Genomic DNA, 23,420 nt, shown 5'->3' with positions numbered 1-23,420 from the left:
TACATCACTGTACTTTCTCGAAATGGTAAGAGCATTATAAATTCTATCACATTCCCTTACTGAAGTGCTGTAAAGCTTCTGCTAAACTCAATAAATATTGCTAATACACCGTGTTCCTCATTAAATTAACAGCAGTTTATTGATTGAAGCATACAACTGCAAGCTGTTTTTCTCCTGGAAGGGAGTAGACATTCAAATATAACATTGGGTAGGTAAACAAAGTGATGCCCTATTCTCTTCTGATGTAACTTAATCTCACTTTGCTAGAGGAAAAAAAATGACATGCTTTTATTAAAAAAAATAATAAAAGGAGGCAACTGATCTTGTCAGAGTTAACTGTAATAAGAGCAATGAAGGAAAATTATTGCAAAAACCTGCAGGGTAATAAGTTCAGTTAAACAACTCAGTAACTAAAGAAATTATGTAGCATAAACCTTGATTCATCAGTGCCTACAGGATCTGTGCAGCTTCATTATCATGTTAAGTGAGGAGGGCTGCCAGAAGGAAGTTCTCTGAAAATAAAAATCACTTGCAAGTTACCACCAGAGGCCCAACCAAGAATTACTCATGCAGACCAATGTTTGCTACCAGCACACATTTGGGATTCTTTATTTCCCCTCCCAGTACTTTTGACAAGCACATCCTCATTATATATGTACAAACTGAAGTATTTGAGGCAAGGGAGACTGGCACAGGGCAGCCCCTCAGCCCCTCCCACTGGGGTTCCCCAGCAGCACCCCCTGCTGCTGTTGCCATTTTCCCAAATACATCAGCTTTGACCTCCAAACCAGCACAGATTTCCCTGCACTGTACCTGCCTATTCACTCCTTGCTATTTTGCCTGTCCCATGTTGCCAAGGAAGGACACTTCTGAATTAGGGCCCCTCCCAGGGCCCCTCCAGCTCACAGAGCTCCTGTCAAAGCAATGCAAGGCCTTGTAGTGAATCTGTCACAGACATACTGACCACAAGAAATGTCATAAAAGCATTTCACCCTTCTAGAGACAAACCCAAGTTCACTGTAACTCCCATTTGCAATCCAAACCTACCTCTCTTTGCTCTAAGTGTTTGAAGATGGCCCCATCCACACTTCTTAAGCATAGCAATGCTGTAAATCACTCCCACCCTTTCCCCCACTATCAGGTCACCCAGAGCAACCTAAAAAACTCCTTTGGACTTGCCACAAATGCCCTATGAAAGAGATAAACGTCTAAAAGCCAAGGGTGTTATTGAATATCATATATACCAGTGCAATATATTGAATAACTGGGAAGTTATGCCCTCCTCTTTTTATATTACTCTACTCAACCACTCTGTGGAACTCATTAATTACAAAATATCTTAAGCTGGGAAAGGCATTTGCCAGTTAATGTTATAATCACTATTGAGAAAGAAAAGCATATTCTGCTAAACTCACCTGTACTGACAGACATGACTGAGTCAAATATCATTGAAAAGGGACAAGGAAGGGGGCTGGATTTGCCATTGGAAAACATGTAGTTCGCATCAAAAATTTGCCCTTCTTGCTTGTTTTGTGTATTTTAATAACTTTGGTTTTCATTGGAAATCAAGTGAATCTGTCTTTAATATATTGATAACTTATACAAAAATAGAAACAATTCTAATAATTCTATAAGAAAATGGGCCTATCTTTTGCCATTTTCTGCAAGATCTGGACCTCATACTGATAAAGTCTTTCAATCAAAAAAACTCCAGAATGCCCAATATGCTTTTCCCTGTTCTGTTACCTCAGCACTGAAGCCTTCAGTCAGCCCTCTACCCTCTGCTCACCACCCTCCCTGTCAGGTTTTAACTGGGATTTGTGTAAAGACCATCAATCAGAACAAGAGGAAAAAACCAACAACAACAACAACAACAAGAGGAAAATAATAATAATAATATTTTCACTACTAAAAGAGACAAACACGGTATTCCAGTCCTTTTAAAGTTATGTTTCCTCTGTTTTACCAAATTCATAAAAATGTGGAAGTGAATTGAGCACAAGTGGCTCACTACAGCATCACCATTACACAGCCAGGGACTGGGAAATTGGGCTAAACACTCTGCTCCTGAGGGTTTATTCCCTGGCTTTGTTCAGAGTTCTCACATACTTCAGGAACTTGGCTACCAGCCCCTTCCCTCAGCCCTGGAAAGGCTGTAGCCACATGGCTGCTTCTGTTAGTGTTCAATGGGGAACATCCTCACAAATTTTCTGATGTCTGTAGTGCCCAAGCAGTCAGCTACTGGGGAGCAAATTCCTCATTCCTCTCCTTTGACACTTTCCCTGATATCCCTTAAAATGAGCACCATAAGGGCACAGTTCTGCTGCACCCCTTTACACTACTTTATACCACTGATTTTGTGTTTCACTGGATCATATTCCCCAAGTATTTATATTAATAGTAAGAGTTAATAAGTGCTTTCAACAGAAATTAATTAATTCCAATTTCAAACCATATCACTGCTCCTCAGGTTCTTAATGAGAAAATAATTCTACATTGCAGCCAATATGAAATATTTTCCTTTTTATGTTCATGGCTGATTCAACAAGGGCAAAAGATTATTATGCTGAAGCTATTTTTTTTAAGTTTCTAATACATCTGGACAAATACTCAGATAGAAAACAGACTGCTCAAGGAGAGCTGATGATTCAGCCTGATGCTGAGTTGATACACTCTGATGCTGAGTATCTGCCTTCAGAATGAAAAAGGAATTCTTTCCTACGTGGCACTGAAGGTGCTGAATAAGGTAGAAACTAGTTTAAAAAGATGCATCACAGACAGAAAAATAATGTTCATTTAAGGAAGCCCACGCATATTTTTCCATTACAATTTATACTTGCTAGTAAGAAGGGCATTTATTATTTCTGAAACACATGAAACATCAATCTTGTATAACTTCTATTTTCTGAATGTGAAAGATCTTTCTATTTTAGTTACATTCTGCAGAGCCATTACATGGCATCCATCATTACGTGCTCACCAAGGCGTTATACAAAGGAGAGAGGAACATTTAAAATTATTTAAACCAAACTTGAAAAGACCTTTGATGGGTTTTGACATCTTTTAACTTGCAATAGACCTTCTGCTTGTAAAAAAATATAAGAAAAAATAAAGGAAGTCACCTGGCTAAAGTAGTCTTGCACATTATTTAGATAACTGCCTTCAAGACAGCAATTTTTAAGTCACAGTGGAGAGTTGGAATAAGGGAAAATCTCCCTTTAACCTCTGCACACGCTTTTGCCGTAGTTGTAACATTTAGCTTGCTGTTTGAGAACAAACTGCACAATTCCCAACCATGTCATAACTATAACAGAACTTTTCCCACCTGTTAAACTTCTGTTGCATTAATAGTCATTCACCTTTAGAATTTTCACTCAGACTGAAGAACCCTCTGTGACTGACCCACAGATGAGCTGTTCCAGATTCAAGCCCTCAGTTGTCCTGAGACAGGAACAGGCATTTGCATGGTTTTCATGACAATATAGATGTACAAATAATCCCAAAGATGACAATATGAGGAAATGTATGAAGTGACTTTAAAACGTTTTAGTGCTTTATAAGTTATTTGGGTTTACATACACAGTTAGCCCAACATGTGCATTGCAAGCAACTTCAGACATAAGTCAGGATCCTGATAGCCAAGGAATCAGAAAAAACATGGAGAAAATATCTCTGTACAACTAGTTCTATGAACTACAAGAAAAACGAGTAGCAAAAGACTGAGGGCAAATCAGAAAAGCAAGTATATTGCCCTAAAGTTCTCACACAGCAAAGCAACACTGTTGATGAGAGTAAAGCTGAGAATTCAAAAGAACAAAGAAATCTAAGGCCTAATCATTAAAACAAAAGATCATTTTACACACTCTGTGTAAATACAGTGGTGCAACAAGAGTCACTTTAATCAAATTTTTACATATCAGTGGAAAGTAATAACATATATCTTACCTACTGCCAGAAAAATCCTTTAGTTTGTTAAAATTTAGGTTCTAGGGAACGTTGTTTTTATGGAACACAGCAAGTCAAATGAACTGGGGGAAGAACGTTGCTTTTGAAGCTTTTGAGACACATGAGACTTATTCCCTGTATTTTCCATTTACTGTGTGTCCCATCACAGTGTTTGAACTCTCCAAATGAAGCAACACTTTAGCACAGTTTGTGGTACAGAAACTAAGCTGACTTACAGTCACTATTTCCTTCCATAGACATCATGTTTAAAAAAACAATTAAAGAAACCAATGACAACATTAATATTTAGCATACAAAGGTCTAGAATAGGGCCCCTACAAGGGAAATCAAATATCTCTGTCCAGCACTTAAACACTCCATGTGTACAGACACAATTTTCTCAGCAGTGCCCAAGTTCTGAAAGCACAACCTCCATAGCAACATGGATGTAGGGTAACAGACACATAATAAATATTGCAAATATATCCTGTAACAGCAAAAACATCTGCAGGACCCTTAATGATATCAAGGTTTATTTAATAAAGATGGAGTTACCAGAGTTCAGAAGCAGGCATCTTGGCACAAGAAATCTAATTTAATATCAGGCTGCTTTAAAACTTCCCACTACATCATTAGTTTAATTTAAATGGTTTGCAAACAACGTGGAACTCTAAATGAAGGTTGCAAACACAGAGATGAACCCACGTATTCTTCCTGAAAGGAACTTACTGCTGCAATGTCAGGCTTTTGATTGATTTCTATGAAAGGGTGAAACGTGGCTCTCCAGTGTTCACATTACCGAGCACATATAATTACCTATTTAGGCTGGTTTTTTCCTTTTCCTTCTTGAAGATTCACATCTACTCTAATCTTTCCCAGATAGTTCACTGACACCTTTCCAGTGGCTTCACTTATAACTGGTTCATCAACTGTAAACAATCACAGGTTTCAAAGCATCTTCACAAAACTGTCTTTTATCAAATTCAGAGCTCCACTGTGTCTCAGACAAAACCTACAAATAAATCTTAATTTTAACATGAATTTTTCTGCCTTAAAAAATACGAAAATCTCCCATTGTTATCCCTTACATATCAGTCTTTCTTCACTTTAAAATCCTAAAAAGAAATTGAAATCTTCCATGCTTCCTTTCAACAAAATTCCCCATTGGGTAGCAGGAAGGTTCAGTGCTTGCTACAATATTAACTCACAGCTAGTCAAAATCTCTGTGGCAGGTCAGGAACAATGTGGAGATATATGAGAGAACACTGGCCCATTATTCCATTCTCCTGTGCTATCCTGCTCTTTAATTAACACCACATCATTTTAAAGAGTAACTAAAACTTCATTTCAATTCTGAAAGCGTCTTTTTGATTGAAGGCCCAGAAGGTTGATATTCTTCAGCAAACTTGAATGCTGCTGAAACTTGAAAACAGAATCATGGCTCAACTACTGTTTAGGACTTGTGCCATTCCCTGCTAGAACCTGTTTTGTTTCAAAACATTTCTGTCACTGTTTGGGACTTCACCTACACTGAAGAAAGGCACTCTACAAGTAGCATGTCAGTCTCTGCCCTTTAAAAGCTAAAGACTATGAAAAGGAGAGGGAAGATGTTATTTCCCCTCCACCATCCCCACCACTGCAATTTCTAGAACAAGAATGGAAATAGTACTAAGTAGTAATACAAGAAGAGGGAAATCTCCCTAGTTTCACTGTAGTACCTCATTCAGAAAGAATCCTTTCCTCCTCTTCTAGTCCACACAGAAATACTGGCCCAAACAAGTCCTAAGCCATTGTCTTCCAGAGGCCTGAAGGCTGTACTAGATGAAGGACTGCTTGGCCATTTGCTTTCTTCTGTTTTAAGAGCTCATTACTCAAGACAGGTGAATTTGACTTTCAACACAGCATGATTCCTACATCGAACAAACATTTTAAATCAGCTGCTGTAATTAGAATTGAGTTGATTTATTCTAGTTGAGAAATCTGGGTTATTGCTCTTGCTGACAAAATTCAGATGTTATTTTCTGTTCGAGGATTAAGCTTGAAGCTAATTACTGCTATAGGCCTGCTCACAAGTCCAGACAGAATTAAAAAAAAACAGCATATTTTTCTTTCGGACTAACACAAAGGACTTACCTCAATTTGCATCATTAATCTCTACAAATGAAAGGACAGGATTTTTCAGCCACTGGGGTAGACTCCTGACAAAGGAAATCACCTACAGCACCTCCAGAAACGCTTCCTCCGGAGCTTTGAGCAGCTTTTGTGCTCTATCCGCACAAACGTGGCTTAAAGGCAGCATGTGATCCAAGATTTATGTAAATGTTCATTTAATTTAGGACAGAATATTCAATGTAAGGTTTTCCAATCACCACAGACTTCAGAAGATGGTACAGAGTCACCTAATTTACTCTGCCAGCCCTGGAGACTCAGTGCTTAGTATTCCAGTCTTACACTTCCCAAATGCAAGGCTGCTACTCACTTTGGTATGCAAATCTTAGGAGTCAGGAGACAAAAATATCCGAATAACAAAAATGAAGTGACTAATTATGTTTCTTGTTTACACATTTCAGACAAAAAAAAAATAATTTTTCCAACTGTGTGTTTCTGTAATTGCTAAACCAAGAAAGTTTATTTTCCAACTTTGGTTTGCTTGTGAAGTTGACTCCTGCCTCCACATATACTTTCAGAGGTGCCATTTCGAATTCTAAGCCCTGCTTTATCATTTGAAAGGAAAACAGGTTCTCAGATGGGTTCCTTTCAGATAGCTTAAGCCCCCGTTGTATGCAGATTGACACATTATTGTCCTTGGAAGACTTAAGTCGGTGTGATAAAAAAGTAGGTCATCCTTTCACACTCAAGCTCTTCACTCTTAGGACTCAATTTTCATTGTTTATTCACCTGAGGCTGGAATTAGAACTGCTGCAAGAGACTTTTAGGCAATAAGGAGAAAGAAAAAAAGCCACTAAATTTGCAGGGAAAGATTTGCAGTAGCCATGAACCTGATGCTCAGACTCAGAGCCTGTAACGGCTGTGCTGGGAGTGTGGGCTGGAACAGGGCAAGGAACCCAAGTGCAGCACATTCAAAACCAGCCAGCTTGGCCTGTTGGGTCACCCACCCAACACTGCCAGGGCCTGCCTTGTCACCAAGGCCTGCCCAGGACATCCTCCCACACCCTGGTACCAGTACTAGGAAAATCTGGGCCAGGATTTTTCAAAATTGAGAATTTTAGTCAGTACAGAAGTATATAAACGTAAATGGCCAGTTGCATCTACATCAAATATGCAATTCAAATCTTATACTGCTTCAGCATTTGGATTATTTGGTTTTCCCTTCAGGATAGCCATTCTTGGAAATTTTGCATTCATATAGGACATCTGCTGCTTTCCCTTAGTTTCTTATGAAGAGTTTATAACAAGATTTATTTTCATACTGTTTGTTTTGCATGTCACAAGGACTTCTAAGTAAATAAGGTTGACACTATAAATGCATTTTTTGACCTGTCAAGCCTTTGTTTATTTTCTTAAATCATAACAGATTTTCTTCAAACAGGATTTCATGGCAAAACACAAGGAAATAAAGTATAGCAAATAAGGTAAAACTGTGCAAATACAATTCCTGTCATCTATCATGCAATAAAAATACAATACATAGCAAGAAAAATATATTTGTCTTGCACATTGCAGACAACCTGACGACAGAAAAAAGGGAAAATTATCAAAGGCAATATACAGAATTCCAGGTTCTTTAGATCCTTGCAATATGGTCTGACCAATTCCCTAAGATCCGTATGGCACATAACACTCTTTTACTACAGAAGCTCAGATTATTGGATGAACACACGTCATCCTGCAGAGGAGTAAACCCAGCTGACAGGCATGGTGGGACAAGGTGCCAGGTGGTACCACCAGGGCCATTTGCAAACGATACCTTCTCCTCTTAAAAAGCCATTTAAGGTTCTCAGTGGCACACCATCTTTTCTGCATCCCTGCCACACACAGCTTACAGCCATGAGGCAGTTCCAGAAACTGTCTGTGCTCAGCAGTTCTGAGCACAGAAATGTGTTCTGCCTCTCAGATTACATTCTTATATGCCCAGACATGAGTCCAGCAGCTTTCATCTACTGTTGGTAGCTTCCTTAGACAGCTCAGCCTAAAAGATTTCAAACTGTGAACCTTCTCAAGCAGTGCTTGCAATTTACTCTGAAGTTGAGTATGTATGTATTATTTGATCTGCTGTCAAACCAGTCTGCATCACATTTTGATTTCTTCTAATATTTCTAAAGTCTTCTAACCCAATCAAAATAAAAGTAATATCTTTCACACCAGAGTACTTTTCAGACTCAGAGGAAAATAGTATGTTTCTCTCCTTAAAAATCATCCTCCTGTAAGTGCAGTCACTGTGCAAGGATCTTATATAATCACATCTTCATGTTTGATTATCTCAGGCAACATGGAGAAGCACAGCAGGACAGTAAAGCACAAAGCAGCCCAGAGGTTCTATGTACACTCAGGCTGAGCACCAGCAGAGCTAATGCAGAGTGCAAATCACTTCCCCAAACTGCAATAACAGCTTAGTCCTCAAGTTACTAAGACACACAAAGACTGCAAATATCAAAAACTTTACTAGGCCATATATTTGATCCACTATCAGATAGTTGTACCAACCAGAACAAGTGTAACAAACAATCATTCCATTCAGCAGCACTGCCCCTAAAAACTAATTGAGTTTTTTCAACTGAAGATAGGAAAATGAACGGTTACTACTGTATCCTATAAAAGGAAAACTGTTAAAGTCCCAAGTCCCTGAAGATGAATAAGATTCATTTTAAATCACAGTAAAACATAATAATCAGCTCAGAGAGACTGTGGATTCTTCCACAGTACAGGATCTATCCATTGTTCAGCACTTCCAATACCATTAGAACAGAAAGTAAAACTAATCTATGACTCTACACATAAGTAACTCCCAAAGTACTCTCAGTAGGAAGCCTCAAAAAGGTTGGAATATTTTTATTTCTTTATGATTCTGCTCAGTGCAGTCTGAACAGGGTGTTTCATCTTCTACATTTAAAAACAGTCAAAAGGAACAGACAAAGCCCAAAAGGACATTATTAATTGCAGCTCCAGATCTGAAAAAAGAGATGATCTGCTTTGCCCTTCCAAAGCTTCCCAACATGACCTCTGAACCTCTGGAACCAATGACAATGGTAATCAAATTTAGACTGACTCAAAATCAAGTCCAGCTGCTGAAGAGGTAGCAGCACTTGTCTTTGACAGAAGACCTATTTTATTATAATCCAGGTTAAGGATCAAGAAATAAAGGCTACATTCTTACCTACACTCCTGTGAATGGCATATTTAATGGTGCCAGAAGTGAGCTAAAATTTTGCTGAAAAGGTGAAAAAAGATTAACTAATTTAAATTCTTTCTGGAGAGAAACTTACATATAACTTGATGTCATCTGAAAACATGCACAGGATTTATATATTATATCACATTAAAAAGGGGATGGGAGAAAATGAAAAAAATCGCAAATTTTTAAGATCTTTCTCTTTGTTTATCTAGCCAGGAATGGCACTTGGAAAGGAGTATCTACTCAGCAAGGATTTGCCTGTCAGGCAAGGCCACTGACTCATCTAAAAAAGAATAAAAATTACTTATCTGAAAAAGAATGAAAGACACAGGAGCCTTTAAAAAATAAACTTTCCAAAGACTGATAAATTTTTACAATAATATATACTTTTTTTTTTTAAGCTACTGAAAGAAAACAAACTTTCAAAGAAAAAACAGGTCAGTTAACTCCCTAAACAGTGACCTCAAAGCTGCACAGCACAGTTTTATCACCCACAGACCAAGGGTGGGGCTTCCCTGAAATCAAATAATACCCAGGCTTTTAAACTAAAAGTCACAACAGACTTCTAAATCTTGTCCAAGTGTAGAAAAACAAGTCATATTTAAAATATCTGGATTCTGTTAAAATAGTCATCCTGCTGACAAAATAAAAAGGGTACAACATAATGCAGGTGATAATTCTTTCTGCATAAGGTTTTGTTTACCTTAGAAAAGGTTATTTTTTGCTCTCTTTGGCACATAAGACATGATGCTGTTCCTTCAGTAATGACAGCTCATGCTGTGTTCACACAGATAAAACTGTCAGTAATCAGAATACATTTACTCTTGAAAAAGTGGAAAACTAGTCTTTAAAACTTTTAGAATCCCATAATGTCCAAAGGTTGATCTGTTTTCTTACAAGAGCTGAGGACAGTTAAGTTTCATTACACAGAAGGAATGAAGCTGGAAAAGCACCAATCTCGAGTTGTCATCACACATCCAGACTTGGATCATGACAGTTAAAGAAGAGGAACAAAGGTTGTCTTCACTCCAGCTAGTAACTAATTATGTATCTGCCAAAATCAACCGATGCTACACTGGTACAAGAGGCAAATCAAACATCACAACCTAGTCCATTGTTAAAAACACCTGCCTTCCACTGCCCAGGGTTACACACCCCAGTACTCCCACTCCAGATAGTCAGTTCCAGGGGAGCATTCCTCATGTTCATAGAGAGGCATTACACGCCACTGACAATAATGAAATTGTTTTTCTCCTTGCAAAATTGCCAGATGCAAAGATGTGAGCCAATCTCCATCTCAAGTGTTCATCTGCACTGACTGCTTTCCACTGTAACTTCATCCTTCCTTTAGTTGGAATTTCTAGAACAGTCATTTGAAAGACATTTCCATCATCTACTCACACATCTAATCCTCAGAAAAGGGCATTCTGATTTCCTGTTTCTAAAGTGTTTTTGCTATGGAAGGATCACTTTTTGTTTTACTCAGAAAGCAGGTACATGTACCTGCTGTACAAACTGACTGCAGATTAATTCACAACATATTGATGTAACCTCAGGTTTCAGAAGTGTGATAATTTCAAATACATAACAGCCTGAATAGTTAAAAGCTACCTCCAACAAAAAGGAGAGGATTATTTTATAAGGCTGTTTAGCCACCTGCAATTGGAGTCTGTTACTGAGTGTACCTGCTATCACCATCACCTGTTCCAAATTCCTGAGGAAGTGTGGGGTAACAAGGCTTAAGAATGCAAAGATCTGTTATTGGGATTGCCACTGTGCTGTTGTTTCTTACCAAGAGCTCTAAGAAAACTAATTAGAACTCCTACTTCAAAGCAATATGCTTATTAGCATAAATGAGTAGGTCTGTCATTAAAAAGTAAGAGATACATCAGACTGTGTTCCATAATTCATATCAGCCTGCAATTTTAAATATATATCTTTTAAGAGAAAGACACACAATGAATTCACAAATTTTAAAAGGAACACACAAAAATGGGATGGCTTGGCCCCAGCCAGCAGCCAAGCACACACACAGCCAATTGCTCACACTCATGTGCTACCAGGGCAGGGGAGAAAATAGAAAGAACAAAAAGGAGAGAATTCAAGGGTCAAAGTAACAGGAAAAACCACTGTTGCAAATAAAATGGACTTAATGCATGAAATTAAACTTAATGTCAGTTAGCATTTTAATTACTGATTTGGGTATTCAGAAACAAAGATGACAAACAGTTAAACACCTAGAGAAAACACTTTCCCTCCCCTTTCCCAGGCTCAACTTCACTCCAGACACATCCACATCCTCTCACCCCTTCCCCCATCTCCAGCTTCCACTCCCTCAACCCTCCAGGGGCAGGACCTGCCCTGCTGTGAGTTATCCACGTGCCACAGACCCTCAAGGCATGTCACCAGCTCTACCATGGCGCTCCTACTCCTCTGGCCTTACTGCTCCTCTTTCTGGGCACTTTCTGCCCTTTCCTAAATGTGCTGTCACAGAGGCTCAAGCAGCTTTAGCAGTGGGCTCACACATGTCCTACAGCAGGTCCATTGTGGAGCCAACTGCCCCCAGCACAGGGCAGCCTCTGGCCTCTCCTCACAGAGGTCACCCCTCACATTGAGACATTAATGAGATTAAATAAAAAGGTTTTTTAACTCTTCCTTCCTGCTCTTGCAATAGTTAATCTGAATGATTATTGGTTGGAATCTTGAAAGAGGAATTTGCATCTAGAGCCAGTCCCATTTATTTTCTTGACTCTCCCTGCCTACACCCAGGAGTCCTTCACTGATATGAGCCACATTCTCTGACTTGGTTCCAGCTCATCTGCCCTGCCAAGGACAGCAATGCCTCAAATCCTACTGAGAAAAGAATGAAGCCTGTATATACAAGATTTCCCCATTCCTTAATTCCGAATAGCCCCTAATCATTTACCAGCTTACTGCAACAGAATGTACCTCATAAACACTCACGAAGTCTTCCTTCACAGATCAGTTCCTGCACACATTTTATACCCATTCACTCTTCCCCATCATTTTCTGGGACACATCACCAGCAGCCTGTAGGAGAAAAGAGCCTTTTCAATAGCTATGGAGTAAAGGTAAAAAGGCTTCTTGTGGCTGTTAGTGCTTGTGAGTGCTACGGAGAAACACTGCAGAGAGCATCTGTACCACGCTCTATACTGAGGGAACATCCTATAAACCCTCACAAACAGAAGCTCATTTCCTGACCCACTCACTTGATGCTGCACGTCACCTCTACTGACCCCACAATCTGCATTGTAAAGGGCAAACTTGTACCACTCCTAAAGAGTTCCCTGTGGGTATAAAAGAGGCGTTTCCTTTATGCAGTGGTTTGGATTGTGTTACATGTTCACTGCACTGGTGTTCTGCCTGGCTGACCGCAGAAGATAGTCCTATATGCATGGGAAACTAATTAGTTTTATATTAATCCATAATTCCACACTGTAAGAAAAGAAAGCAGAAGAAAAACATGGTATACACAGCACTCACTTTGAACATGATGCTTTTCAACTTTCCTTTCCAGGGAAACTACCACAAAGCTTACTAATCACACAGTCATTCCCTGACTCACTGCCCTGCTTTTGTGGTGCTCCAGCAATAATCTGAATAATTAGATTGCCTAGCACACACATTACGAAGTTGATTGATGCTTTTCCCTGCCTCCTCTCATCCACCCTTGTGCTGCTGGCAAGTCTGAGCAGAATCCGGTCATGGATAAGCAACTACATTTCAGATCCTCTCAAAGAAAAAAGATAGCTGTTGAAGATTTCTTTTCTTTTTCAAGTTCGCACTTACTAGAAAAATAAAACATGTTGCAAAACTAAATAAGGGAAACATTTGTTTTGAAGTGACATGTAAGACTTTTTAAAAAGAATTTTTATATACCTTCTGATTTAAGCACAGTGGCAAGGCATAGTTTGCTGGACTTCCTTGACAAGTAGAACACACACATTGCTCCTTTCAGACTTCACCTCACACTCTTCCCATAGGCACACAGTGAGCCACACCAAAAGGGAGCTGCAGCCCAGCATCATTTTCACAAACCCTGCCTTGCTCCCTGACCCAATCCCCCTTGGAGCCCCCATCAGAACAGAAAAGAACACACTGAAGGTAAAACAGAATGAGAAGCCATGGAAAGCAACTTAAGAAGAAAAGGCCTGACACCAAGTCTTTCTGAGCCAAGGTCTGATTCCAACTGTTTGGAAGTCAGAGACTTTCTGTACTTAAAATAACTAAAGACATTTATTTTTCATGAATTTACTTCACCTTTTTCAGCTTAGCTTTTTTTAGCATTTTCATTTTTAGCATTTGGGGAAGGAGTTTCACAGCAGTATTCCTGGGTAAAAATTTTATTAAGGTTCATGACAAAAAATGATAGACCACTGATTGCATGTGGATTTATCTTCTCTTACCTTTTGGCACATCACTCGGTGCTATTTGGGAGTTCTTTGTCCTAACTGAGAAGAACAAACAGGTACCTCTCCTGAAGAAAAATTGTCTCAAAAAATTTTAAAATATGCTGGAGAAGAAAGGCTGCCACTGCCATCCTTCTTCTCTCCCCATCAGCTCATTCTTCACAGTCTGAAGAGGTTCAGTTCCCTCTTGCAACTTAATTGACAGCACCTGTTCCCTGAAGGCTGATTCCCACCCAGGCCATTGCCTGCTGTAAAATTCACCTGTTGAAGTGATTGTGCTTTACATACAAAATTTTGAGTCAAGAAAAAAGAGCAGGGGCAAGGCCTCTGACCTGGAGAAGAGAGAGGAGGAGACATGATTTTAAACAGCCATAAATGATGACGTGATTTAAAATCATTCATGTAGGAGACATGATTTTAAACAGCCTCTGAAAAACCAAACAACAGCACCTGCAGCAAGGCTGAGTTACTCCAGCTGAGGATCATAACCACGAGATGAAGGTGGAAACCCTTCAAGGGTTTGCTCTACACCAGAACAGATTCCTTAAGAGGAAGAGAAAGCATCTGTATCACAAAGCACCAGGTCAAACAAAGCAAAGGGAACAAAGTTCCAGCTTCCAACACATGCAGAAGCAAAACTTCCCAAGCAAAGGGCAAACTTTTTTTGGAGGGTGGGGAGGGGAGAGGGGTGTGTGGAGGGGTAAACCTATGCCTTAGACCAGGTAACAGCTGGACAGTTTTTAAATATTACAGTTTTGCTTTTAGACTGAATCCCAGCTCACTACATGTTATGTCCTCAATCTTTTTGTATTTAGTCTAGACTTGACCAACCAGCAGTTCTGTCTTTTATGGAACACAAATGTTCTGCCATCCCCAGTTCTGGCTGCCACACCTGAGAGCCACAGTCTGCCTGTGAGAACAGTATTCATGACACCAGGTGTGTTTTCTGGTGAACAGCCTTCTAACCATACATGAAAAAAGGAAGGGTGTTCACACCTAACACAGTAGGAAGTGTAAATACATTACTGTGACCAGTTTAAATGGATGCACACTGAGGAATCAAAATCTACTGATAAACTGCTGTAAGAACTGGGATATAAGATTCTTAAAAACTTCTGAACTTGCCAGAGATACATCTGCACCATCCATCCCCACAGAGCAACCTCAAATGAATATCCCCTAAAGTGATGAATAAGCTCTTATTTCAGTTAATTGAGACACCTTGAAAAGCATATGAACCATGTTTAATCAGCATTACCAAATTTGTGGGCAGCTTAATCTCTTAAAACTGTAACTTTAGGAGAGTCATTACCAGCAAAATGGCTGCAATTTTTTCAATGCAACTAAGAATTAACGAACTTACATTAACATTTAGCCATTTTATGCAGATGGCATGCAGCAAATATTGCTTTGCTCAAATCAAATTTAAGGTAAATACACATTTAGATACCTGTGAACAGCTCTGGCTTCCTTAAAATTGACATTTGTAAGACTGCATTAACTCCCAGATCCACGCTTGTAGTGAATTCTGAACATCTATAAACAGTAAGCAATTGCATTTCAGTTTGTGATGTTTCATGGTTTTTTACACCACCTTTTTTACACCACTTAGCCAAATATCAAGCATAGTATTTCCAAATAATTCATTTCAGTTACTTCAGCTCCCCATCCTCATAATCTTTTAACATGATGCAGTGTGCTGAGATCAAAGCCAAGCCTTTTATCAAAGTCCAGAACTCTAGAATGCCATTTACAGTCTCATACTCCAACTGATGTATCCAGAGAGCTTCTAGAGCAGAACCTAGACCAAAGTGGGTTTGGGCATAACAGGCTGATTTAAAGGATTTCTCATTTTTCCAAGTATCCCACAAAGTAACAGTATTTTTGACAGAATATTCACGTTTTGATGAAGGAATCAGAAGTCTGAATGGTTAACATAGACATAAAAGCTAAGGGAGAGAGCAGAGAATCTGTTCCCTCCTCCTGCTCCCTGGACAGACACCAGCACACTTCCATTTTCTCACCCTCCTCTCACAATATACTTTTCTTCTTCCTTGTTCTCTTCTCCCAGTACTCTATTGTTCCCACAGTCATTACTGTGATATTTAGCTGCTGAAGCAAGTCCATGTCAGATGCCTTTCACTGCTGTAAAAGTAGCTCTGTTTTTAGCCAAGCTCAGTTACAGTTTCTTCTCTTGAATCAAGGGACTGGAACACGATGGTTTTGCTGGCAAGTTTCTGCCCTGGTTCTATCCAGTGAAAACTCCAGTGGAATGTTTATGCCTGAATGGCTGCAGACTGATGCAAGAAAAAATCCACCAAAGTGATTTACAGTTAAACTTCAGAAGAAATAAAGACTCCCCATTTCAACTGGGTTCAGTTGGGTTGGGCTGCAATGAAACCAAAGGGCTCCAAAATGGAACCTGAGTCCCATCCACAGCTGGCATTTAATGCTTAGTTAATTGAGCTTAACTGCAACTATCAATCCATCAGTTGTTTAACTGCAACTATCATTGCTTTCTGCTTTCCATGGCACCTGAGGGATTAGATTTTATTATGAATGACTTACAGATGCTAAACCCTCTGCACAAAATCTGCAAGCCTTTAATGGCAAGGTATACTATGGACAATATGTGTTTCACTGGTTTAGAATCCTAAATGTATTACTTTGGCTTTCCTTTTTTTTTCTTTTCCTAAATTAAGGTAATAATGGTAAGGTTTATTATCATTATTGCTACTCATTTTCAAAGAAAAAAGACACTTTTGACTCTCTAGACAGTAACACAGCTGCAACTCATACCAGTTGCTGTAGACATTGCGTTGGTAAACTCATCACCAGTAGGTAGAATGTTGGAATGAAGACATAATGAGCTTGAGATAGTGCTTTAGGAATACCATTGTGAGCTCATTCAGATACTTGCCAGCAATTGCAGCTGCTTCTTAAAATTTAATAAAAACATCAGAAAAAAAACCTTTTTTTTTTTTTAATAAATCTCTGATCAAGAATTCTCCAGAACAACCTAGAGAAAGAAACCCTTTTAATTCCTTGAAATGCTGGTGTGCATCATCTGCTGTACCTCACTGTACCTGACACATGTCATGAATCACATTCCCCAACTGTGGTATTGGTCTCAAACAGTGTCAGAATACACACTGTGAACAGAAAGAAGGGAATAATTGTCTTGCTGGACCACCCTCCAGGGCCCAGTACTTTCTCCTGCCATTGTACCACAGCCATCCTGTAACTGAGACAGCCCTTGTACTAACAAGCTCTAAGCTCCCTCAAGAGTAGTTTCTGTGCAAAGTTCTTCACAAAATTACAAAAATGCTGTGCATTCCAAAGCCTGCACTTAGAACTCTAATTTCAAGATCTCTTTGTAGAAGCCTGCTGAATTTAGTGGTATGATCACAGTATTAAGTGATTTTTGCAATATTGCAATAACACATTTAGTTAAAAAATAACCAGAAAATACCTGTGAGAAAAAGGGAACATTGGAACACCCCAACTTGCATTTATATTCTCCAAAAGGGCAAAGATGCTGTAGCAACACTGACATATTTGCCAGGATCAAGTACTTGATTAAACTTGATTTGTGATAAACCAGATGTATCTTTTCATCCCTTACTTTTAAATAAATATTTCTACTACTTAATACTTCAAAATTGTCAAAGCACAGTTGTTCTGTTAAAGACAAATTTTTAAATAGAACTTTGCCTATTTCTGATTTATGACCATTAACTATACTTCAGTTTCAACACCATCTGATAGAAAGAGAAATTAGCATTTTCTCAGTGCAATTTCTTCAGACACCAGAAGCAACAAAACTTGCTTTGGGAAATCTGCAAATAAATGTATATCCCCTTTTTTCAAAGAGTTTTGTTGAGCCATTGTCCTCTGTGGTCCAAGGTAAAAAAGACACTGTTTAAAGAAGCACTGCATAGCAATGCAATACTCTTGGTATAAATATTACACCAGATATCAGCCACAGCCTCGTTTTACTATGTTGTTATAACAATGGAAAAGAGCAAGCAACACCAAGAGGCAATGTTTCTCCACAAATGTTCCTAAAATAATCTGACAGTTTAAAAGTTCAAACTAAAGCCAACAAAAATCTAATCCAGCTCTCAAAGGGCTGTTTAAGTGCGTGTTGGCTACAGAACCATCTCTATTTCAGGACTGGGAAAACGCTTGGCAAGGAATCCACGGGAAAGGACGAGAAACCTCTGCAGTTGGAAAATGTAGTATTTATAGAAGCTGCTCTTTGGATCATTTGCTGTGGGGAAAGACATTTGCATGCAAAGGCCCAGCCCTTCAGTCTTCTTCAGAGGCTTCCCCCGTGTCTGTGCATGCAGGACATTGGGCTGGGGTTTTCTAGCCTGGAAACTGAGTTAAGCTCTCATGAAACAATGTATAACACAGCAAGTTCTTGTCCCTGAACTGCTTCAAAGATTACTTTTCATTTAGTTTTCAAACAACACACTCACCACTTGTAACACAATAGCTGGAAGGCAGGTTCAGTGAAGACAGAACAGCTAAATATTCCTATGGAAACCTCATGAACGGAAGAGCACCTTCGAGATTTCTTCTTTGGGGGTGGTGGTGATGTTGCAGCGTTACAAGTCTAACTCAGATTAATGAATTCATGCACACTGGGCAAACATTCTACACTTTAGATTTGTATGAAGAAGAAAAGGGTTATATTCTCTACATTATTACTACACAGGGAGAAAATAGAAATCAGCTGCCTGATCCATAACTCTGATTAGGACCTTCCTGTGGCAAAAATGATCTGGATTAGTGGCAAAGAGGGTGTTCTTGGGAGACTCAGTCCCCACACAACCCTTTGACAACACTATTACTGGGCTCTTCAGTAGTTCAATAGAACTCCCTGTGAAATCTGTTCAGTATGAAGTGGGCAAGGTACTGTTAAAGCATTTCTGCTTCCAATTTTCAGAAAGTACAGTGCAATGTTCTAAAAATGAAAGGCACCGTACAGTGAAAACTCACGCTACTTTTCAAGCACAGATAAATATTGAACTTCTGTTGAAAAACAAAACAAAACCAAAGAAGAGAGTCACAAAAAAGCACAGCAAAACAACCCCCAATGTAGTGCTCACACTGATATCAGCTGTAGGCATTTGACTGTCATTTGACTGTCTCTGTAGCGAGGCACCTTCAGTCTCAATTGCAGCCAATATTTTCTAACTGGAAAGCTACAAAATACATGCCAAGAGAAATCTGAAACAGAAAGTTGCAGAGGAAACATAATTCCTAGCTAGAAACACAACTTCCATTCCTTCTGCTGTGTAATAATGATAATTCCAGTTGTGGAAAGGATTGTTGTTCTTAATGGCATTCTAAGCTTTAGAATTAAACTCCTATCCAACTTTTTGGTTGTTGGTGATAACTGCAGAAAAAGAAAGGGTTGCACCCAGAGAGCAGGCAGAGCTTGGGATGTATTGAGCTCTTAGCATATTCAAATGTTAACTGTGCAGATTATTAAAGCACACTGAGCCACAAAACGTGGGTATGTAACTGAAATACACGTGTTTAAATACAAGGTCCTATGATACTAAATTTACCCAGATGAAAATACTGACAACACTTACCAAGATTCTTTAAGTAATTTTTTGGAGTGACAGACTTTAGTTTCTAAGTATTAATAAGCTTAAGCTGAAAAAATAAAACTGTTCTCCTTTAGTAAAAGGTGACTTTGCATCTCCTGTAGAATACTAAGAAGCTGTAGAGCCAGACTGAAAGAAGCAAACTGGCTGATAAGCACTTCCAAGTATTTTATTACATTCTTACCGTGAGTGATAAAAAGAAAGACGTAAATGCTGTAGCATACGCAGCTATACTGGCATTATTATCAATTAATCCAAGAAGAGCCACACTGTACAATGAATTCCCAACACAGGACCGAAAAGATGGCAAAGGTACTGATACTGTGTTAGTGGGGAGAAACTACAACTTTTCATCTGGAAGCAGGGGGAGGGGAAGACAGTCATTCCCTCTGCACTTCTAAAAGAAGAATCACCAGTTTTCAGCAGCAGAAAAGAAATGGCAGAAGTGGCGACTGAGTTTTACAGCACTCTTGGTCTGATCAATCCTTGCTCATGTGGACAAAGTGCTGCAGCCTTTTTGCTCAAAACACTCATCATCACAGTGGATTTACTGTTCTATTTCAACATTATTGCAGCAATTCTAGGAAAAGTGACAAGCTGGGAATCATAGGACTACGTTAAAGTGTTCAAGGTTCAGATATTGCAGAAATCTTACAACACAAAAGAAATCTGTATCTTCACATAAGCAGTGTAGAAATTCACACTGAAAGGCAAATCCCAGGAGTTTGTGAAGGCACATTATTTAAGTGAAATAGCTTTGAATTGTGTTTCTCTTGCTGTTCAAGAAGAAGTGTCTATGGACTGAAAACTCAGCCTGCAAAGGATAGAAAAAGGCATGCAAGAAATTGGGAATCAGGAATGCAAGCAAGATTACAGAACAATGAATTCACCCAAAGGAAACTTCAGCCTGTTTCCCAGGCCAGACATCCAAGTTCAAGTCCAGCATGGCAAGGGCTTATACCTAAGAAGGAATAGGGGTCTCCAGAAAATACAGAACTGGAGGATTGACTTTTCATAAATAGGGAATGCATAAAAGAATGCACTTCCTAACAGCACATATTTTAAAATACATATTCTTTTTAAAAAATCCACAAGCAAAAACCTCAACCAGACAAAACCATACCCCTGATGTGGGTTATGAATCTAGCTGAATGACAATCAAACTACTGTTCTGTAGCAAGAAAGAAATACTCAATTCAGAGCTCAGTGGATGGTCTCAGCAAGGGGAGGTTGTATATAACTTTAATCTACTTACCCATTCCTGCCAGATCCCCAATCAAAACAATAGTCTTTTCTGACAGCATTTCCCTACTTGGAATATGCCTCTTTCCCAAAATTAAGCACAGCTTATTCCCTATTTACAGGATACAGGACACCCAAGACAAACAGAATGGCTTTATTATTCTTACCATTATTGCTGTACTGCACATTCAGGAACAGAAGATGTTTCACAGGACTGCTTAGTCCATCTTCCTGTCCTGAAGCAAGATTAAAAATAGATGTCTGTCCAAACTATCCTTATCCTACATCAACTCCACCATATCCCCCCTGGTCAGAAATGATTCTGTTATTTACATGTGCTAAATGCCATCTTCCTTCTTGAAAATTGAATTGCTTTTTTCCCCCTTATCCTTGCAAGACTCTTATTGATCACTAGCCTTCTAATGACCAAAATAATTAAATCCAAAACCCTAACACACTGTGGACTGTTAAATCCATGTGCAGGCTTCATCTTCTAGAACAAACAAACATAAGTAATTTGAAAATACTGTATAGAGGCAAATATATTTATTTTCACTTGCCTTTTCCAGTGTCCTTTCAAATCCCCAACAATACTTTCCATGCAACACACGATTTAAGAATAGAACTTGTCAGTGCTACTGAGAGAGAAATCACTGCTCTTGCATGAAGAAAGGTAAGAAAAAAATCACTGCTGAAGTGTTACCTATAATTAATCATTCGGTTTGATTTTTTTTGTAATGTAGTTATTCTCCAGTTTGCATTTGATCATTTAATTTTGCATTCCAAATGCAGTATTTTATAATTTAACCTTTCTCTATTTTATTTCCTTTTATTGATTTCAGATTACAGTTGCAGTTCACAATTTGGCTTTCTAATCTTGCCCTTTAAGTGCTTGCATAAAACATGGAGACAGAATATGTCTTCATATAACCACACATCAGCAGGAATTAACAAGTCAAGAAGCTGATCCATTGTCTGCATGCCTCCCACATGCATATTATCTGTTCCACTCATTCTTTATTTATATTAATAACATCAGAAGTATTTTGTGCTCTGCATCCAAGTCCCACAGGTTGTACTTATTGACCTGCTACAACAGCATAATTTACCAATTTTCATCACAAAAAGACAGGGTAAGTCAGGCATTGTTTTTTATGCTAAGGAAGACTATCCCCAATGTAAAAAAAAACCCACAAAAATTGGGGGTGGAGGGGTATCCAATTATTACTGTTTAGTGTAAAAACCATGATGTTTTAGAGAAAAATAGTAGCTAATGCACTGGAGATGTTTTAAATATTTTAAAAGAATTATGTGTCAAATTTCTACAGCAAGAACATGATTAAAAATGGACAATGTGTTCTAAGTGTTAGAATGTGAAGTATGCACAGAGTTTCTCTCTCCTTTTTTTTGGAAGCAACCTTTCAAATAAACACCTTTTCCCAAGGTTATCTGCTAACAACCATAAAAAAAGTTGGTAGAACATTTGCACATATTTTTCCTTGTTCTCTCCTTCACTACTTCTTTGTTAAAATGGTATAAAGGTTAGAAGGGTTTACTGCTGTTGTAGGCTCCCAATTCTTCACATTTTTGAGTCAAAATATATCCCAAAAGTCTGATTGGATACTCATGTGTTTATATGGCCAAGGGCACCACTTGACAATCTCTAGGATGAAATTAGGAAGTGGGACCACATTTTATCCTCCAGTCTTAGCCAAAATTCAGTGCTAAGGTGGTTCAGTTACAAGCAAAAATAATTTTTCATACAGGTGCTGCCTTGTAATTAAGCTGGACTGGATTTACAAATTCTAATTTCCCATCATTCTGTGGCAGCCAGACAACATTCACTCCTATTTGAAAGCCCATCCTGACCTAGTGAATTTATGACAGTCTTTTTGAGCAAGTCACATTCCAGCTACTTCTTCATTCTGCATCCATGGCATACTCTCTGGGCAATACTAACCATTTCCAAGGAAAGTTAGCCCTTAACTGTAAAAAATCAGGAAGCATTCTTTCCACAAAACAAATAAAAAAGCCAAGAGACTTTTCAAGACAGCAGGAAGCCTGGTTCAAAGAGAACATCCTAGTGTTGTAAATACAGTGTGTGTTGATGTTGCAAAAATCAATTAGCACATAGTAGGAGGAGCATGTTAAATGCTCTTGGAGAAATAGTAACGTGCTGCTTCTTTTTTGTATTCCCTGTTATTTTAACTAAGTAGGCCTCCTGCCCTATTTGAAGTACCTTCTGCAGTCTCACACCACCTGACTGTGAATTAGAACCAGCAGCAGCAATTTCAATGGGTTGCTGAGACCAGCAGCAGTAATTATGTCACAAACTGTAGGCAAAGAGCTGCGAGAACAGTGGAGAACTCCGGACCTTACAAAACTTTAAAGTTCTGGAGATACAATAAAGTGAGCAATCCTTAAGAAAAAACAAAAGAAGATACCTTAGAGTTGCCCCAAAGCAGCGCCTTCAGCTCTGGTAACATTTCCTTCCACTGGCATGTTTCTTCCTATTTTGCTCTGAAGTCAGAAGCTCCCTTGGTTGGAGAACAGCTAGTCATGTTCTAAGGGAGAGGAAACACAGTTTAGTGTATTTCCCAGGGCAACACACTTTTAATTCAGTTTTTATATTCTCTTGCAGGTAAAAATAGATCCAGTCATATAATGGAAAAGTTATTTTTACCAGAGATTGCCTGGTTTTGCAGTCTGGTGTAGCTCCCTCAGTTTCAGTGGAGTTTTGTGGTTTACTCTCCAACCATCAGATTCTTGATTCTGTTTTCCAGAGTAAGGAAGGACATTTTCCCAAAACTCAACAACAACACGATT

The 23,420-nt window shown here is 38.8% G+C and overlaps 1 protein-coding gene across 1 annotated transcript in view; it reads right to left on the bottom strand.

Annotated features, from left to right (window-relative positions):
- The window catches only part of MYO1E (myosin IE), a 238,807-nt gene extending 215,673 nt beyond the window's left edge, over positions 1-23,134 (bottom strand). Inside the window, exon 1 of the mRNA XM_027688412.1 lies at positions 23,039-23,134. The gene's annotated coding sequence lies outside the window, so the exon portion shown is untranslated. The remainder of the gene's footprint in view (positions 1-23,038) is intronic.
- Between the last annotated feature and the right edge of the window lie 286 nt (positions 23,135-23,420).

Source organism: Neopelma chrysocephalum, unplaced genomic scaffold (assembly GCF_003984885.1).
Source record: "Neopelma chrysocephalum unplaced genomic scaffold, ASM398488v2 Primary Assembly neopelma1_75, whole genome shotgun sequence".
NCBI classification, from domain to species: domain Eukaryota; kingdom Metazoa; phylum Chordata; class Aves; order Passeriformes; family Pipridae; genus Neopelma; species Neopelma chrysocephalum.
This window is presented reverse-complemented; position numbering and strand designations above follow the sequence as displayed.